This window comes from Clarias gariepinus, chromosome 17 (assembly GCF_024256425.1).
Source record: "Clarias gariepinus isolate MV-2021 ecotype Netherlands chromosome 17, CGAR_prim_01v2, whole genome shotgun sequence".
In the NCBI taxonomy this organism is placed as follows: Eukaryota; Metazoa; Chordata; class Actinopteri; order Siluriformes; family Clariidae; genus Clarias; species Clarias gariepinus.
The window spans coordinates 17,282,114-17,303,659 of record NC_071116.1 but is presented as its reverse complement, the minus strand read 5'-3'; positions in this window follow the sequence as shown (position 1 = coordinate 17,303,659).

The window sequence follows — 21,546 nt, the reverse complement described above, 5'->3', positions numbered from 1 at the left end:
CATTAGCGGGTCACATTCTGTTTGTTTTCTTAGGTTTTAAGGCTGGTTTGCACAGACACTGGAGATGTAGCTGAATGTCTAAAAAATGAAATTTATAGTCATTTTACTGTACTGTAGGTGTCCTTTAAATAATAGTTGTATAGGTCAACAGTCGTGCAGGACTGTTATACAGTAGGTGCTTTAAATGATAAGTATAACCAACTAAAAAGTAATGTATTAAAAAACGTTACCACCTAAATTGTATTTGATGCATCTTTGGATTAAGCAGAATAACGGAACACTACCTTTATTTCTCATCCCCTGCTCCACTAAACTAAGTGTTTTACTAGTGCTTGGATACCATCAGGGTAGAAAGTTTTTTTCAGTACTCCAAAGCCACGATAAAGTTCCCTCAGCCAGGATTGTCATTGACAGATGTGCAGATTTTTTTGTTAATTGTTTGCGCCATTTAAATGTTTTACTGCAGCTACTGTAAGAGTCTCATCACGAGACTGTGCTTGAAGCTTTGTGTAAATGTCAGTCGGCTTTTACACCTTCATTTACAAGAAGTTTCATCACAAGTTGTTCTTGTGATGAAACTTTTTCAAAGTTTGTGATTCTGATCATTTTCTCTCATTTTGTCAATTCAAGTAGTTCTTGAGTTTATACCTTTCTCTGAAAAAAATATATGAATGAGATTTTACACACCTGAAGACTAATAATGGTGAGATTCTGTAATTATGCCATTATGCATGCACATTCTGTAGTCCATCATTCTGAAAAGGAAAAGTATGGCATGTTTATTAAAGGTAATAAAGGATTAACTGCAAATGACATTACCTGTCTTTTTCTATATCTTCCAGATTGTGTTTGTCATAATAGCAGGCTAGTGTGGGCTGTTCCCTGCAGCAATGCTGTCTCTTATGGCATGTCTGCCAGGCTTGGCTTTTTATGATAATGAACTCGTGTGTCTGCTGGAGTTTTAACTTTACCTGAGATGTGGCTCAGAGCTTCAGCTGACAGCACGCACACACACACATATATATACATACACACACTCACACAAAGCAGTCTGCAGTTCAGCATCTCAGCTCAGCCCATAGTAATATACAGCACACACACACACACACACAAACATCATCTAGTATCCAGTGGCTGGGGTTTGGGAATCGAACCCAAGTCTTCCGCATTGCAGGCGAGAGCCCCACCACTTGGCCACCAATGCCCTAAATTAATTTTCAACTATTAAGTGAATAAAATGTTTAATACCTACATGCAGAAAAAATCAGCACAATTGGTCATTACTTTAAAAATATATAGCATAGACTCACACTGCTTAACTGAAACTCCTTAAAGAGCCCTTGTACATCACAGGCATATTTAAAAAATCTCAGTAGAAAGGATTTTAATGAGCTTTTTCACCTTTCTTCGCTTTAGTCTTTACCGTTTTCCTTTGATTTGAATGATGCCGTCTTGACAAAGTCACACACAATACATTCTAAAGGGCACAGCAGCGATGGTCATTAATATTAAAGCACACAGGCTCCATGTGGCATGTGTCTGCCTCTTTAACCTTGAGCTTAACTATGAAGCATGTGTCTGATTTTACATTCTTATGTACAGCATGTCAGTTTTGAACAGCTGGTGTCTGTATAAATACGAGCTCTCCGTCACCATGCCTTAATCTCAACACCTGTTGCAAAATAATATCACTTCTTTTAATGCTGCCAAGCATGTATACAATGGAGGCTGCATACATTCGTACACCTGAACGTATAGACCTATACCATTGTGTCTGTATGCAGAATGCTGCATCGCATTGTGCTCAGAAATATGCAATAGAACAGACACTGTTAATGTGTCTTCACAGTCACGATCCACCAACATAAACAACAAACGTGGCACATTAAAAAGTACAAAGGATTATTCTCTTAGTATCAAGGTGAACTTTATAAGGCATAATTACAGTATACAGTATACAGTAAACTGTAAATGCACTAGCGTTTGTATCTGAAAAGCACAAATTTTTTCAGAATGAAGAGATAATATGTTCTAAAATTATGCAAGTGCAGACAGGAAGAGAAGGTGTGCTGTTCTTTATTTTATTGATATAATTTTTGGGGGGTTGGTGAGGCAACCTTCGTACAGGGTGATTAACTCGAAAGAGGATCCAAATATTCTGTAATAACTCTCGCTATGATGAAGCAATCTAACCAAAAAAATATATGCTACATACCTTGACGTATGTTTATGATGTGCATGACATGTCCATTCCGATTGCTTTGTCCTAGCAAGAGTTATTACACAATATTCCGGGCCTCTTTCAAGTGAATCACTCTGTATCTGTGACCCGAAACCTTAACCACAGTGGTGAATTCAGAGGTAGAAGTAATGAAATCAGTGCAAGCTATGTACATATACAGTGTTACTGTGGTGTAGTTGGCTCAGTGGTAAAGACTCTGTGGTAAATATCAGTAGGTTTTGTGTTTAAATCCAAGTAATTCCATGCTGTCATGCTTTCACCCTTAACCTTTGAATCCCAGAGCCACTCTTTTATGCCATCACGGAAGGAAATAAATCAGTTAAAGAAATAACTTTTCGATTGGCGTCTCTAATTAGTGATTTTCTTGTGGCCACACAGCTGTTTAGTCTCAACCTTTTAGTATTTACTATACTGTGTGTGTGTGTGTGTGTGTGTGTGTGTGTGTGTGCGTGCGTGCGTGCAAATGTTAAAACTTTTACTGTTAAACATAGTTCTAATGTCTATAGGTTTTAACAGTGTATGAGAAGGTTTTTAACCGAAAAAATCTCTTTTATTGTTCTTTCACTTGATGCATGCCAATTCGACCCATTGCTCCTTTGGTAACAGTTACTTTTTTTGGCCATGCCATTTATGTTTTTACATCCCAAGTTACTTCTAAAAAGTAAAATAAAATAAAAATTACAGTGGAGTTTAACCCAAGACGTAAAAGTACTTGCGAAGTATGTGCAAGTTAAGACCAATGATTTAGGCCGTGTGATATATTGTAGCTGAGTTTGAGGAACTGTAATACCAAACTGTTGTCAAAACTGGCCAATTACTTTTTCTTCACTATTCACCTATTTGTAACTAGCATAAGTATTCAATTTTGACAGCAAAGATGTTTGTAGGAATAGTTAAAAGGTTAAAGCAAAAGATAAGCTGATCAGCTTTTATGTAATCAGTGATATTATTATTCCACGTACATGTCTGCCTGTCTTTTTGTACAGCAGAACTTTGCCTAATTTCTTAACACAAAGAAACAAAATTTTGTAAAAAGTTTAGTATCTTATGCATTGTTTATGCTAAGTTGTACTTCTTTTGTTGTCAGCCAAATACACTCCCTGTCTGGTAATCAACTAGTAAATCACACATGAGAAAAAAGTGGATTGGATAAAGATTAAGTTTTGTCTTTAAAAAAAAAAACTTAAATTAATCATGTTAAAATTTACTTATATTACTTCAGCGGTTATTTCAGCTGTGAAGATATTAAGTACTCTCAATTAAATAAAAAAAGGTTTAGATTTTGTAATTAATATCTATTAGAGCAGGTGTTTGTTTACATTGAGGAAGTCTCTTATTTTAAAGTCTATTAATAAATTTAATACTTAACATTTTGACTTCACTTATGGTGCAGTTTAAAATTCAGGTGGATATTTAAGTACTGCAAAAGTTTTTTTTAATTCTATCCTGCCAGATTTGTGTGATGCTGTGAATAATCTGCCATATAACTGCTCATAACTTCAGTACTACTTAAGTGCATAACATTGGGCTCTCAGCGCAGGTGATGGTATAAAACTTCTTGCAGGAGGAATAAACATATATTGATCTTTCTATTCAACTTTGCAAGTTTAACTTCAGGCAAATACCTAACTATTGCTATTAATCAATTAAGATTTCAGACAGACGTACAAATAGACTGACTGAAATTTTTAGGAGACTTAAAGGTTTTGGGTGCTCTGATGTGTGAAACGTAAAAATATCATTGAAGTTCTGAGAAATGTACGAGGAAAGAAAATATTTAAATGTTATTAACGATTTAATAACTATTTTTTTATATTTATATAGATATAATTAGGGTTATTTGTGCATTACACTTGATGGGGAAAGAGTTCCTAAAAATATTCTAAAGTAAGCTGATCAGCTTTAATGTAATCAAAGATATTATTATTTATGTTGCAGGTTAAAATTTGTGCAGATAAATACTGCAAAAGTTGCAGTAAATTCTGTTGTCAGTTTTGCTGTGACATAATCTGGCTACAGTTAGACTGACAGGAAGTTTTATGAGACTGGTTTTGAGTCCTCCAATGTATGAAACATAAAGACATTGTTGAAAGCGCGACTTCTAACAGACAAAACTGTAATGTGGCCGCCCGCAAAACAGGTGAAGCCGCGGGGTCCATCCAGATTTATAGACAGGCAGAGGGGCGGACGGGCGTGGTTGCTAGGTAACCCAGTCACGCTGGCAATTCGAGTAAACGCGCTACACCTGGCCGGTAGGCTAATTAGGAAACAGCGCACCACGTGCAGGCATTTACGGGGGGAAATCTAAGAAAAGGAAAGTGAAAAGAGAAACTGGGAAAAGCGAAAAAATAAATAAAAGAGAAAAGTAAAAAGATGATTTATAAATTAATACAATTTAATTTCACAAGAGAAGGAAATAAACATCCCACAGCCCAAAGCTCTTTACTAAGTCGATTGGGTTCTCACACTTAACAACATAATTTGTGGCGCCATATTGAAGCGCCCTGTCGTAACAAAAACCTCACTTTTATTTATTTAGATTCCAAATTGTCATTCGATTTGACATTCAAAAACTCTTGATTAACAGTGTTTTGTCTTATTACACAAAATAACTGCACAGAAAAATGCAAACTTAATGACATGACATTCTCGACGTTCTATTTGGCTGGCATGCTTGGCCAAGTCTTGCTAAACGCCACAGCCATTTTCAGTGTTTGTTTTCAAGGGCTTTCAAATAACAATCTTCTTTTGAGTAAGTTAAATACATGGTTGATTGGATTTGTACTTGGGAAATCACTGAGACAGTCCACAGCTTTCCACTTTCCTTTTTTAATTATATTTTTTTATACAAAAAAAACCCACTATGTAATTTGGCATTACTGCAGTGCAATGTTGAGACAAAGGCAGCAGTCTGCCATTATTGAGATATTTGATAGTACTGTAATTTCCTCCATGAGATCTTTCCTCAAACGGGACAGTGTGTCCTGATTCAACACAAACTCAATGTCTGTCCTTTCTCTCCATCATTTTTTTAAGCACCTGTTTTCCAATAACCGTAATCCTGGCTTGCATGTGTGTATGTCAGTGTGCGCCTTCACTTTAGAAAAGTCATTCTTTTCCCAGGAGATGCAAGGTAAAATGCTTCATTCTGCTTGTCCTTCCCAGATCTCATTATTCTACATGGTCCATTTTCCAGTTTTCCCTCCTGCACACACACACACACACACACACAGGTTCATTTTTATCTCATTCCTCATTTACACCTCAGTAGTCCACGGAATAATCCATGGAAAAATGCCTTGCCAAATTTAGATGCTCGCCACCCTCAGCCACTGTATCTTACATTTCATTTTTCTCTCATTTTCGTAATGCAAGTAATCAGCCCACTGACACTGACTCATGACAGAGCTGTAGGAATTGCCTACTCGTGGTACAATCAATTCCTTCTCTTCAGTCTCCATTTCGGTTTTTTTTTTTTTTTTTTTTGTCCACAAGATAAAGAATTCCCATCCTTTTTCCCTCTATATTTAAACCATTCTCAAATTTGCCAATTCATCATACGGTAGCACTTTGTTCATTAAGAACAAATGGTTCTGTGTAAAGCTTCTCTTTTTGGGAGCCATGACATCTTAGTTATGGAGAGGAGAAAAGAGGACAAGAAAATTTGGTACTCAAGATTGAAAGACAAATGGGGCTGTAATGTTGTCGTCTTTTTTTCCCTACCGCATTAGTTGTTTGTACACGGTTTCTTTGCATGAAGATTTTCATTGTGTGCACCATGCCGAGTTCTCATTTTCTCCCTGAAGTTCTAAACAAAGCCCATTTAATGGGAGCCATCATGCATATGGATGTAAAGGTACATCTCATCATTTTCAGCATAAAGCCTGTCATTTGCATGTAGTAAGACCTCCTTCCTGTATGCACAATTATGCCGCTTGTACCGTTAAATGGTATCCCTTTGAGGATTTTAGCATGTGGCATTGTAGATTCAGGGCTGCTATCTTGGAAGAAATAGGAGACTAATTTGAGCAAGACTTCTTTCACATGATCCATTAGGGAACAAAAGTCCTTTTTGTTCCTCAGTCTCCAGAGACTCGTGGCAAATTACTGCCACCTATGGATAGAAAGCCTCTCTCTACTGGTCCTTCTTTCTAGAGCAGATGACACACAGAGGTAAATGTACTTTTTTGAGTTTTGTTAATAGCATGGTGCTGAAAGATGTACAGCATGGTGTACTTATATATAATATGTCTGGTTACCCCCAAAGCTGAAAGAGAAAGTCAAAATGTAATATCATGTTTAATTTCCCCAGAAAGACACCCACCTGCTTCTACATTTGGGGGGTATATATTACTAAGAGATTTAAAAGATTTATAGGTTTACAATGGGAAATGGGTTCTCACTTTAATTATCAACATTATCTACATATGTCTCTGTTCATCATCTGAGGTTAAAACAAGCCTCATTATCATATTGTCTTTTATTAGGTCAATTTAGTCACATTTGTCAGCTGTTGTTTGTACAGAGTGTGTCAAATAATTTCCGAGGGGTGACAATTTGAATAACCTTATGAGAGAGTCATTTGATGATAATGATTTCCGGCATGACAGAGATTAATGGCACTTTAGAAAAGTGGGAGAATCTGACATTCTTATCGATGTGTTATACAAAGACGAAGAGCCCGAGACAAACTGTAGACATAAAGACAGGTGCATGAAGCATGAAGTCAGACTCCATATTGTCTATTATGTCTGTTGACCTTGTTGGCCCTTACTGAATAATGTTTTAAAGATCTTCTTCCTGTTTTTGTTTTTTATATATATTATGTCTCAGGGCTATCTGCTCTAGTGTCACAATACCAGAGCGAACAGATGCTGATTGAGATGTAGCTCACATTTCCGTACTTTCTGTGTCCGGGTGCCTAATTGAAGAAACAAGGGTATCTATCACAAGCTGATAGCATCTACAACGTGCAGCCGATTATTCTGTCAGCAATGCTCAGTGGGCTAATCAGTTAGCAGCCGAACAAACTCCACAAAGAGATCTGATCTGGCTGTGACAAGGCCAACAGAAGAAAAATGTATGCAGCTTTTTATTATGAAACATCCGAATAGGGTGATGGATGGCCCAAATTTCACTTCAGCAAACTTCCCTGAACTGCCATTGATACAGGCTGATTAACGACTATATGAGTCGTCCAACAAGGAGACAGAGATGAGAGGAAAAATTTAGAGTGAGAGTAAATTTTTTCAGTATCAAATCAAACTTTTCACTTACTGAAGCAAGTTGCATTTTTCATTATTTGGGTGTAGTAGATAAGATTTTTATTTCAAAAAAAGATGGAAAATGTTCAGAGTGATAGATGATCAGAACTTTATTTATGGTTTAAGCATTCACCAGACACTTTAATAACACCTGTACACATTCTCTTCCATGCAAATATCCAATCAGGCAAAAATGCCACAGTGGCGCAATGCATAAAATCACACAGGTACAAGTCACAAGCTTTAGATAAAATATTACTGAGAAGAAAGTATGATCTGGGTCACTTGAAATCTGAAAGTTGCATGCTTATTGGGGCCGAAATGGCTGTTTGAGTGTTTGAGAAATTGCTGATGTGGTCTTTTTTCCAGATTCAACAGTCTCTAGGGTTGCACAGAAAGAGACTGTTGAGACTGTAATGTGAAAACATCCAATGTGATGCTCTTTTGCAGGCAGAAATGGTGTATTGATGAAAAAGGTAAGCTCGAGCTGACAGGAAGGCTATGGAAACTCAAATCAACAATCTTTACAACCACAGTGTAAAGAAAAGAAAAGAATCAGAATTTACAAGAGATCCAACTTTGTGGCAGATGAACTACAACAAAATGAACACATTATGTTTCACCTCTGTCAGATATAAACAGGAATCTGAATTCCTTAGTAGCACAGTAGGAATGAGTAGTAGGAATTTTTAGTAGCACAGGTTCACTTGAGAAGAAACATTTGGGAAAACATCACCTCGATTCTGGACTTAATGCACACCCCTAGTCTTATCCAGATGCCCTGTCAAATGTTTCTGGACAACTTTCTTTAGAGTCTTAAAGTAACTGCATCTCATTTTACTTCATTTCGTGCACTATAAATGCACATGTGATCGAATACAATAAAAAAAAAAAAGGATTGTAATGTCATTTTGTCACATTGTCACTTCGTCACTCTTGTTTGCACACTCTGTTAACTTAAAAAGTCAATCTGTCCTGTCCCAGATAGCCAGTTGCAGTAATTAGGTCTCTAAGTTAGCTAGTTAGGTTTTTGTTAATTTATGTTGTTAATTTATATTGTGTACTAAACTGTATATGGTTGAAATGACAATAAAAGCCTACTTGACTTGACTTGAAAATGCGATTAATGAAGAAAAATGAATAGTAGGGAAGACCGGGGCTTCTTGTCACATGGGTTATTTAAAAGCAGAATACTACAGTAGTCTTGTACCTCTACATGGTCTGATGTCTTATCCTCTAAAGTGAAGCACCCTGTTAACTAATGTGAGCACCAATTTGGCCATATCCAAAAGCAAGTCCAAGAAAACTAGCCCACCAACCGAAAAAAAAATAAATAAATTGCTGTTCCCACTGACACATGAGTAAAGGAGGCACTTGAGTCTGAAAGGCAGGCACAAGGTGAAAAGCGTCTCTTCCAAAGGAAATGCAAAATGAGTAAAAGGCAGGCAAGAAGCAGAAGGTATAAAAAGAGATGAGTCTGAATAATGAGGTTTGGCACATGGTTTAAGATTTGCTTAAGTGTTTGACAGGTTTTATCTGAAAGTTTAACTCAAATTATTTTCCAGTTATAGTTGGTAGTGAGGCGGGATGGTGGTGTAATGGTTAGCACTGTCGCTGTGCACCTCCAGGGTCCGGGTTCAATTCCCAGCCATGCTCGATTCCCGTCCCTGTGTGCATGGAGTTTGCATGTTCTCTCCGTGCTTGGTGGGTTTCCTCCGGGTACACAGTCCAAAGATATGCAGGTTAGGCTAATTGGCCGTTCCAAAATTGCTTGTAGTGTGTGAATGTGTGTGTGCCCTGTGATGGATTGGCACCCTGTTCAGGGTGTACCCTACCTTGTGCCCTAAGCCTCTAGGGATTGGTTCCAGGTCCCCGCGACCCTGAATACAGGATTTCAAGTTCAGTGATTAATCAACTTTTTTCTGTAAATTTAAGAAGTAAAAAAAAAATAACACAACATTAAATTGGTACTTGTTTTATATATTGGCAAATCCTATGTGACGTCTTAACCCACACAGTGTGACAACTTACCCACTGATGGGAAAATATGTCACATGTTCACACTCACTATTTAAATGCTTATAAGTCTGTACTGAAACAAAGAAATGAAAATTAAATAAAATGCAAAATATGTGCCTAAGACTGTGTTTTTTCATTTGATATGTAATTTGGAACAATATGATGTATTGATCACAAGATATACTGTATAAGAAAAAGTGTGAAAAGTGTAAACATATGCCCCTTCTTCATGCATTTTGATCTCTTAGAAGAAATTATCTGTTTTAACAATGGTTATTGGAGGAAAGCAGCTTTACACCTCCAGGGTCCAGGGTTGAATTCCACCTTGGTCCCACAATTGCCCACAGTGTGTGTGTGTGTGTGTGTGTGTGTGTGTGTGTGAAGGTGTTCCCTACAGTGGATTGGCACCCTGTCCTCATGCACTGACTCCTGAGAAAGGCTCCAAGCCCCCAGCGACCCAGTATACAGGATAAAGCAGTATAGGCGATGAATGAATGAGTGAGTGTGAGTTTGTCCCTGATAAGCAAGCCATGGTGACAAGGAAAAAGTACTTGAGATGAGAATAGGAAGGAATGATGCTAATAGTTGAGTATAATGGGCAGAGTGTTTAAGTTAATATAAAGTCCACATTCGTTGTAGGATACTCAGGTACAAAAACATAATGTTTATTACATAACATATATTGCATGAGAGCTGGATGTTTTAAAGCCCTTTTCCAAAGCAACACCAACTACAGCACACCTGCCTCTAGGTCAGTGATGTTTATAACCCTAAACATCATGGATATATATGTTCCATTTTTGGCAAAGAACATTTTTGCAGCATTAATAAAAAAAAAAAGAGAAAGAAAAAAATAGCCTACCAGCTGCATAGACGTCTGATTGGGGCTTTATACAGCAGCAGAGGCACTCAGGGAGAGACTCGTTCAAAACATGAAACAACATCTGGCAACCCTCATCAATCATGGCATTTTCTGAATCCCATTCTTCACCCGCCTGTACTGGTGCATCAGATCAGTGTTCACTCCACTCACCGAGATCTCACACCCCTTCCCAAGTAAACACACACACACACACACACACACACACACACACACACACACGCCAGTCCTCAATGTGACCACTCTCATCACACACATCACAATGGATTTAAAGAGGGCACACAGGTCACCCGGTGGCAGTGTTTACCAATGCCCCTTGTAAATATGTATTGAAGAGTGTACTCTCAGTGGAAACGCAAAGGCAGACAATCAGCAAACAGATCATGTTTAACTTTAGTAATACACTTTCAAATGGAAAAACATTGAGGGCAAATTCACAAGAGAGCGCATGAGTTGAAAGCTTGAGTGAGTAAGGACGAATCTATTCCATCCAGTCAAATCTGCTCCTTTAAAATGTAAATTTTTCAACTTCAGACAGCATGATTGTCCTCTAGTGACCTTTCGCTGACATAGGAGCACTGTTCGCGACTATATAAGCACAATCAAATTATTTTCCACTCCATCAGCCTGATTTTCGTTTCTATGTAAAGCAGACATTCAATATGAAAAGTCCTCATCAATCTCAATCTATATGGGTTCAGTTTTTACAATCAAGAATTATTCATTTACAGCGCTCGTGAACTTTTTCTCTGTGACTCTCCTGATGGTTGATCACCAATATTTTCTGCAATATATTATTTGCCATTTTCAATCCACAGTATTGACTAACGGTCAAAAGAGAAAATGAGCTTTGATATGACCTTTCGTGACAGAAAAATGAAATCCCATCAGACACCATCGTACCACTGTCTCTTGCTATAGAACCAACTTCAATCTTCTCGCGCAGGACACATACTGTACTGTAGGTACAGCACTATCATGATTTTATTACAAAGAGCACTCACTTGCTAATTAATTCCAAAGTCACCAAAGATCACCAAAGACATTCAGAGCAGGAAAAAACTTTGGATCATTTAGAGGTTGCGATTAAAAAATGAAATATCTTGTGCTTGAAAGGTCAGTCATCAGATGAGTTATGAAGGTGAAGACATGCCCTGTGCCAGAACCAAGCAAAAAGAAAGAAAAAAAATCCCAGAGCTTCTGTCTAGACAAAGACATTAGGACACATACTTTTTAAAAAAAAAATAGAAATGGTTCATTTTACTTTGTCCTTTTTGTGTCAGTTCTGCATGGAAATGATTAAATGCAACGTGAAACTATACCACTTTCAACTCCATTTATTTGAGTTAATGGAATTTTCATGCAGGAAAAAAAAGAGAAATAGTTTTAAAAGCAAGCGAATGTATGAGTAGGGATTATTAGCTTGCAGACGGTGCTTATTGCTTTGTCCTTATTTGCACTTTTTCCGTCTTGTGAAATGTAAACTGCTATGAATCAAATGAATATATTTAACTTCTATGTCTTTATGCTTTGTTAAAAATGGAAACAAACTCATTTTGGTGAAAAGTTTTGGAGTTTGAAAGATTAGTGATTCTTTTGAGATTTTGGAAAACATTCCCAACCCTTTCTTACATGACCTCTCCTGTGAGACCAATACAGACATGAAAACATCAGTCCATCTAAACAACTTCCTTCAGGCACTAGAACCATCACTTTCCTTCCCTCAGGATTGCTTCACTTTCCTTTTCTTCTCATATTTTAAAGCCCACTATTGGTTTGTTATATTTTTAAGTTAGTTACTAAACACATGCAAGCAAGCATTTCCCTCCAGGTGGGCTTGAACCTGTGGTGGTGTGTCTGGGAGCAGAGGCCCTGGGGATGCCATTAAACTGCAGAAGCTCTTCCGGTCCTGCCGAGCATGACAGCAGGTGAGGGTAAAAATAGTGAGCCATCTGTTAAAGCAGGAGATTGTAAACGCCTTCACCATGACTCAGTGGGGACTCAATTAAAATGTACATTTTCCTCAATGGTTAAAGGGGAAAGCACTCCTGCAGCCTCTCAATCCCTTACAGGTCCAGGTGCAGCAGTCTCAGGTAGGGCACAGGATCCCCAGACTGAGGGGGGTCCAGAATGGCTGTTTTTGTGACAGCAGCACATAAAAAAATTGGAGCTGTTCTTTCTATACAATATCAATGTGACCAGCCTTTTCTTTTTTGGTGGGCAGTGGGAGTGTTAGTGGACATGCTTATACTTCTGCCTTTTTTTTTCAACCTATATCAGAAGAATAAACCTTGAAGACCTAATATTTAAAAAGTAACAAGTCAACTAAAAGCATACTTCGACTCTGCTCTTCTGCTGCAAATTTGCATCATAAGGCTTACAATATGGGTGATCGTGTCTAGACGCCCCGTTTGCAGTTCTGATAATCGTGTTAATCACATTTGCATGTTTGCAGAGCACAGACCTCTGCGCCAATCAGAACAGGTGCACACTCTTGTACACATGTTTGTATCCTACCAGGGCTTCATCATTATCTACTCCAAATCCTGCGACGAATTAGTGCGAACGTAGTGTATATGCCAGCTTGAACGCCACCTGCTGCATGGAATATTCCATACAAGAAAGTATTTAGTCCAGTCAACATCTGGCAAACAATCTCTCATTTGCACTCAGTACAGTGCTCAGTTATGTAATTTGTGCTGTGCTGGATATGAATTCAGACTGGGTAGCTTTTCTCTGAAAGCAAATCATTATTGATTTTCAACCAATTTAACCCCATGGTCATGTTTTACTGTATTAATGCGGTTTAATACTAGAATAATAAGATTCCACTATATTATTATATTTTCATCTCCGTGTCGTCTCGGAACACACTTCATTTAAATCCACCTTTTTTGCAGCATATGCCGTAAACCACCTGACAGTGTAGGTGTCATTTCAGCAGGAAGAGGGCACACAAACATTTTGTGGGGTGCAGAACCCGGACAAAAACTCATTCAAGACCCGGTGTTGACAAATGGTGGTAATCAAGCCATGGCATGTAACAATTGAGCAGTAGATCAAATGGTACACAGGTTCGCAAAAGTATTCAGAGCCTATAGTACATGCATAACTAAAATAAACTATTAAATATTTATTTGGACGAGCAGATGCAGCAATAATGTACAATAAACATAGGCATTACACTATATATGGCGTTTCAGATCCATAATTAACATTGGTGCACAGTGGTACCTAAATAATTTACTTTAAAACTGCGTGCATGTATGTTCAGGAATAAAAGAGATGAACCAGTAGAAGTAGAAGAACGTGCATAAATACACATACTGTACGTATGAACAAATACAGAAGCACAGAGATAAAATCTTCTGGCATGTTCTCTTTTCTTTTTTTTAAACATCTGCCAAGAGGGTTGCACAGTCTCTCTTGTCTCTCTCTAGACTGTCAACAAAACCATAAAAATCCACTTGAGTGCAATCAGGACTGTACTTCCATTGATATTTAGCCCTGTCACTCAGGGGATCTCTGCAGGATTTAAAAAAGTGTCATCTAGAAAGAAAAAAAAAACAAAAAAACAATTTGTGGCCAATCTTTAAGTGCAGGTTTGTTTGGTCCTTGTAGCTTCCTACAGTACAGTACATCAGACCACATGACCTTTTTTCCGTTGCTTAAAAGTCCAACCTTTTTCATTTTTAAATTGGACCCTTCAGTTTAGCTTCACAAACAAGTGGTTCACCGCTATCCTTCCAGGTTTTAATGGGTTTTACACGTACTGTATAATAATTTGGTCTGCACCCCTGCCTGATAGGTTCTAATCCACCACTACTGGGTTATATTATTTTGAGTTTTACAAAAATGCCTGCCACATTTTTCCAAATGTTGTTGTTGGTCTTTCGGCTGCTCCCAGCAAGGGGTCGCCACAGCGGAATATCCGGAATATCCAACAACTTGGTACTGATTTTACGCCGAACGCCCTTCCTGACGCAACCCTCTGATTTTATCCGGGCTTGGGACCGGCACTGCATCCAGTGGCTGGGGGGTTTGGGCACTGGCTGGGAATCAAACCCGGGCCTTCGGCATGGCAGGCGAAACACCTACCACTGAGCCACCAGTGCCCGTTGCCACAGTTCCCCAAATACCAGTATTTTATGTGTTCCAAGAAATGTCTATTCTTCCCATTTGCAGACATTCACAAATATAGCAAACATAAAATACATAAAATATAAACTCTGGCATTACGAAAAAAGTATAAAGTAGATTTTTTTTATCATATTCTATAACAAAATTCATATTAAAGTGTCAGGCATAATATACCAAAATAGATTTATTAACTATGAACACATGAAAACAGTAAATGTGATATGAGTACAGTGATATTTTCATCAGTATCCAACTTGGAAAATGATAACAGTAGCCCATGGTGAATGCCGCTCAGCACCAGAATGGCAGGCTGTCTTGGCAATAGTTTCTCACACCATGAAGCAAATTATTTCCTGTTTCTAAACCATATGGGCTGTGAATTGCTGGAGTCTCTCTCCGATGCCTGACGGCCTTGGTTTTCAGAGAATTGTGTCTATCACTGAGTGTAACTTCGAGGTGGTACCGTAAAGCTGGTGTGATCAGATGGCTTGGGCTTTGCCAGAGAACCCTCGAGCACCTGAAAATAATGAAACAGACAGAATGAACTCGCATAACAGCGCTGATGCTCGGCTAAAATCCACACTGGCATGATAGATGTCTCGCCATTATCTAAAAATCCACTGGGTAACATGATACCTTTTTTTTTTTTTTTTTTTTCAAAAACCCTACCCCTAATAAACACAGTGACTGACATATTCTCAGTCACCATGAGCTTTTGTATGTCATACCTCCATCAACCTCAGTTTCCACTTCATCTTCAGACAGACACAATCCTCCCAGAATACATGCTGCTTTTTTCTAGAACCTGAACAAAATTACTAGGACATGTAATAGCTTGACTTCACAGAAAAAAAAGACTTTTCATGAGCAATTTTCCCTTCAAATAGCTTTGTTTTTAGTGCACCTCCAGTTAACTTCAGGACTTCTGTGTCTTTCTATTTTCTCTGTAGTGGGGCTTCATGCTCGGTGCCCTGAAGCCAGCTACCTGGGCTTTTAATTACTGTTTTTCTAAAAGGACTTTGATTCCTGCAAGCGAGTCCATTCTGCCATGACATAATGACTCTCAGTTAAAAGTAATTAGTACCTAGGGAAAGAGGTATACCAGGGCAAGAAAACACCTGCGACGTCTCCATGGTTAGGTTGGTGCTAACGTATGTAAGCACTCATCAGATGAACAGTGAATGAGAGGAGCTCAAGATCACAGACCAGGGCCAATATTGACTAAGCATCTCAGAGTAGGAAATCGCTCCTAGGTAGCCAAAAATTCTCAGAATGATGTTGTTTTGGTCCTACTTTCAGAAGTAGGAGTGATTTATTAAGATTATTAAAATAGGAAATCACTCCCATCTCCACCAAAATGTAGGAGAGCTCCGGAGTTGTCCCAACTGGTTAGGAGTAGCAAGGAAGTGGCGCTCAGGCAGAGACACGTGCAAAGGAAAGATGTTTAAGTAACACTGCGTAACACAGAGCTCATAAAATTGACATTTGGACAAAATTGAAATACTTGACTGATACTGTATAAAAAATTTGTAACAGCAAAGATGCAACTTTGCAACAGTGACACAGCAGATCATGTGCAGATTTATATATTTCTCCAGCATGCAGCTTGAAATCAATGTTGTATGCATCATCCATGGCACGCACATCAAAATAATTATATTTATATATACCTTGTATGTATTTACATTAAATTATTTGACAGATTTTTTTTGAGATTCTCTGTTATCAGGGCCTCCTCTCACTCTTTATCTTTAGAGGTAAGAATAGGGCCGATTTTACTCACGCATTCATACATTTTGTCTGTGTACATAAACCGTTTAAAACTACAAAACTTGTAAAACTACAACACCCACTATAACGTGCAGCCGAAAGTAAGAATAGGAAGTTTTATAAATAACTTTTATGTCCTGCTCTGAGGTAGGACTATTTTCAGTCGTAAATAAACTTTGAACTTGATTCCTACGAGTGATTCTGAGATGTTTAGTAAACAATTTAAAGGTACATAATCTTATACAAGTCATCTTATACAACAGTTCACTACAGGACCACTAATTTAATTGAAAAAGCAGCATTCCAAAAGTGCTAACATTTAGTATAACAACAGTGGTATAAATCTCTGTTTGCTGTTTTTTATTTTTACCCACATGTGAACATAGATGAATGTCATGCATAAACTACCAAGAGGATTCACAGTACAGTCAATTTACTTTTAGTGAACAACAAGAGTCCATGAATCTCCCAGTGGTAGGATTGGAAGTTATTTTGACTTATTCTATTATTTAGCAGCATAAAAGGGCCATATCTGGAGACAAATTGCACGTTAGTGTGTGTGTCCTGCAATGGATTGGCACCATGTCCAGGGTGTATGCTGCCTCGTGCCCTAAGTCTCCTGGGATTGGCCCCCCCACGACCCTGAATACAGGATAAAGCGGTATAGACAATGAGATGAGTGAAAAAAAAAATGCATTTAACCTTTTCACTAAGGTTTGTTAAATAAGTAAGAGAGATGACTGTTTAGCAAACATTAAAAAATAAATTTATGATAATAATAATAATCATAATAATAATCTATTTCCTAACTCTATGCTTGTGTCCAGGCATGTGGCATGAGGGCATTAAGGACATTCTAATAATGTTCTTAAAATGGAGTGAGTGTGTTCAGCATGCAGGGTTGAATGAATGAATGTGGCAACATAAGAATGTAAAAAAAAACATTTTTAAATAACCCATAAAGAATGACTCATGGAAACAGATGCTTCAGACTTGAGATGTTAAATGGATTCACATATTAATGCAAAAATAATCATGATTATAGTTCAAGCTTTATGAACAAGCAGAAATGTTCTTGTGATTTTTTTTATGTGCTGTATATGGTACTGTATATACAGTAGCCCACACAATAACCAACAGGTTATGAATAAAGTTTTTAACTTCAGTGTTAATGTAATGCAGTAATCTGAGATTTAATGACAAACATGTCCAAGAACTGGACAATGCTATTACCGTGAATGTGCTGTTCATGTGAAGTAAGCACTTTATGCATACTAAAATGGTTTATTTGCAAAGCAGAAAGACTGACACTTTCTTTTACCTTATCCTGTATTGCTCTACACTAGAAATGCAAATGTATATTACTTTTGCATGAACTGTGCTCTGCGTACAAATTGTTGAAAGCCAACTGGTTAATTTTGTTTATGGTATGTATGATGGAAATCTCTCAATGACGGACATCATATTTAATTTATTAGGATATCTATGCACTTCACATCGACTCTATGGTGACATCATCATGCATGATGTGTACAATTATGTATTTTTCGTTAGCATTTAGAAATTACTGATTACAAATCTAAAGTCGAAGTTTATTTGTTGATCACAGCATTCTCTAAACTAATTACAAATGCTGGGAAAAAACAGTGACGTAAAATATAAGCTATGTCCGATTATGGCCTACTTATGTAAAAGTAACACTACAGTAAAATGTAGCTTTCAATAGTAACTTATTACTTTTAATAATAACTAGCACAATACCAGCTACCAAATTCTGATGATCATGTTCCAAGAGCAATGTGTGTTATTTTGAACAGGAATCACATTAATTTCTTGGTGAGTATTGGTTTTCCTGTGCTCAAAGCATTGGCTGTTAACATGGTACTTCACCCATCCACAATACAGTATAGCCCAATGAATACTGTATTCTGCGATAGTCTGAAAACAAAAAAAATCAGCTTAATGATATGTCTATTTGCAAAGCTGACACTATTTTAGGGTATGAGTTAGTTTGGCATCATAAACTCATTAAAAAAAAAAGAAAAGATTTAATAGAATGTGTTACATGCAAAAATTAAGACAAATTAGCCAAAAAAAAGAGACAAAGTAATTATTAAAATAATAGAAATTGTCATTAGAGGAAAGTGTTTGACGCGAATTAAACAACTCTGAAAAGTGTATTTACTTTAACATGTAATTTAATTTCTTTTGTTGGATCAACTGACAATTAATTTGTACAATGGAATCATACTTAACTGTGACAGTAACTGAGCTCCATCCCTTAAGGCTGAGCCTGAGAGGACTCACTGTTTTTCTTTTCTCCAAATCCTGCAACACGTATTTTTAGTAGAACATTTATACAAATTTAAATAGCAGTATGTCAAACAGAGACCCATTTGAAATGATTATCCTCACATGCAGTGAAGAACTGAGAAACATTCAGAAAAAAAACTGTGTCAATTGCATATTTTCTAGATTTGTTTAGCAGCTTGGAAAAGCTATAAAGAGCAGCTTGAATTTGGTGAGAGTTTACTTTTATTTTTGCCAATAACGCTTTTGTAGCTGTGAATGTATGTGAAAGGTGATGAACTCCTGTTTTTAAACCTTCAGGCCTTGTTAACACGGGCGTTAAGTTTTTGGATAAACGAACTTGTTTAGAACGTCCTTGACGTTTATGTTGCGTTTTGTAGTGGCGCTTGATTGACTTTTACACCGGCGTTCGTTTGTCTCTGTCTAACGTTAGCCTGCAGCCCAAATTGTAGTTTGTGTGTTAACCTGTGGGGGCAGTGTCGGGAACTACCGGGTTCACTCTCTGACTGCACAACGTCGGATTAACGGGAGGTTTTTTTTTTGTGGTATATGAAAAAACGCAAAAAATTTTGCGTAAGTTTTTCAAAAAAAAAAATTTTTTTATTTTGCCCTTTTCCGCATTTCCCTATGTATGGCATGTAGGATCATAGGATTTATCCGGTCCTCCTAAGCGTAAAATGAACGTTAAGAAAGCGAACTAGAAGCGGTTTCCTTGCGTTCGTTGGGTTTCGAATGGCAAGAAAAAGCTGCACCTTTTTTTTTTATGGCGTATAAACGTGCAGCTGGATAAACGCACGTCACCAAAGCCCATGTAAACACTTTAATTGACTCCTTTATGTAAAAAACACTCACTGCTTGATCCACGTTCACCGGACGCGACGAACGCAAAAAAAAAAAAACGCTCGATTTTAACGCCCATGTGAACAAGGCCTTATATGGGAACCAGCATTAACCTTTTCAGTGATTTAGCTCTTCTATTGGATCGGCCTGCCTTGGCCGCCAAGGATTCTGTTGCTGGGTCACCAGATGTCCTTCTTTAGATTAACCAATGCAAGCATCAAAAATGGTTCTTGCTGGCCCCACCCACTTCCAGATGCCACTGTAATTAAATATTGTAACTTCAGCTGCTGTGACAAGGGCCTGGGGATGGACAAGGGATGAATGATCTGACAGGTCAGTGCAGCTCCAAACTGCAGCTCTGATGGGAAGTTTCTGGTCTGCAGTGGTCAGGACCTGACAAAAGTTTTCCAAGGACGAAAAACCTGTAAAGCGGAGACAGAGTCATGGATGGCCAAGGCCCATTGATGCGTGTGAGGAGTTAAGGCTGGCCCATGTAGTCTGATCCAATAGAAGAGGTACTGTAGCTCAAACTGAGAAAAAGGTTAATGTTGGTTCCAGTAAAAGGTGTCAGAACACACCGGTCATACTGTTTGGGGGCAAAAAAAAGGGGGGGGGGGAGCTACTGTACATAATATTAAGCAGGTGACCATAATATTATGGCTGAAATATATATATATATATATATATATATATATATATATATATATATATATATATATATATATATATATATTTCAGCCATAACATTATGGTCACCTATATATATATATATATATATATATATATACAGAGAGAGAGAGAGAGAGAGAGAGAGAGAATCTGAAATTTTTTTCAGTTTATTTAGTATAACTGCCTTGCCTACATATATGCAAAAAAAACAATACATTTTCTTATACTTTCTCTTATGTTTAAAACCTGTTTTAATCTCTTTATGTGCATTCATGAGTCATTTTTACATGAGTGTATTCTGTAGCATGGTGTTCTGACCTCATATGTCTCACCACAAGATAAGTGGATGTACTTAGATGTGTACTTATGTATAACATGTACTTAAAGAGATAAATAAGTGGTACACTTTGTCATGTGAAAACCCTTTTATCATACAATAATCTCAGCCTCTCAAAGTATGTTATCATACTAAAAACGTCTTACTGTATATATTGGATAGGCTGTTACAGATTTAGTTTGATGGGAAGAAAAACACGTTGTGTGACCAAGAGACAAAACAGAACTCTGAACAGAAGGTTTTGCAAGTAATGTTAATTTATGTGTCTGGTTAAAGTGCTATTCTTCTGCAAAATCACAACAGTACAAAATAAGACAAAACTAACTAATTAGCTATTGTTTAATTTATATAAAAGAACAGTGGACAGTGTTAAGTTGGCCTAAGAGCAACAATGATGATGACTGGCATTTACCTTAAATGAAAACTGACAGTGAAGAATAAAAGTAAATGTACTGTATATAATCTTTAATAAAGTGTCATGATGTTGATTTTCCAATGTAGATTAGGTTAGAAGTGTAGACATAGGCAGCATCTACAGGGGTATAGGTATACATAAATAAAACATGAAGGAAATAAAAGGAATATGTACAAGTAGATCACTGAAGACATCAAAGCATCAGGATGGAAAAAACAAAGCAATATGCCTCTGAAAAAAAAAAAGGCAAAAACAGGAGTCAATGTTTGTGCCAGAATTGTAAGAAATCATCTGAGTGAAAAGGGATTTACATTCAGAAATGCCAAACAAAAACCAGCACTAAGACCTAAACAGAAGGAAAAAAAGGTGACAGTGGGATAAAGAGAAGTGATCATGGAGTGTGGATGATTGGATAAAGTAATATTCAGTGATGAATCACAAATCTGCACTGGTCAAGAAGATGCTGAAACCTTTTGTCTGGTGCTGTTCTAATGAAACATATAAAGATGAGTGCCTGAAGAAAACAATCGAATTTCCTCACAAATAAATGTATGATATGGGGTTGCATGTCAGGTAAAGGACAAGGGAGATGAAAAATCATCGAAAATAGAAAATAGGTTTGCTGATGATGAAGTAATTTTTCAGGATGATGATGCATCT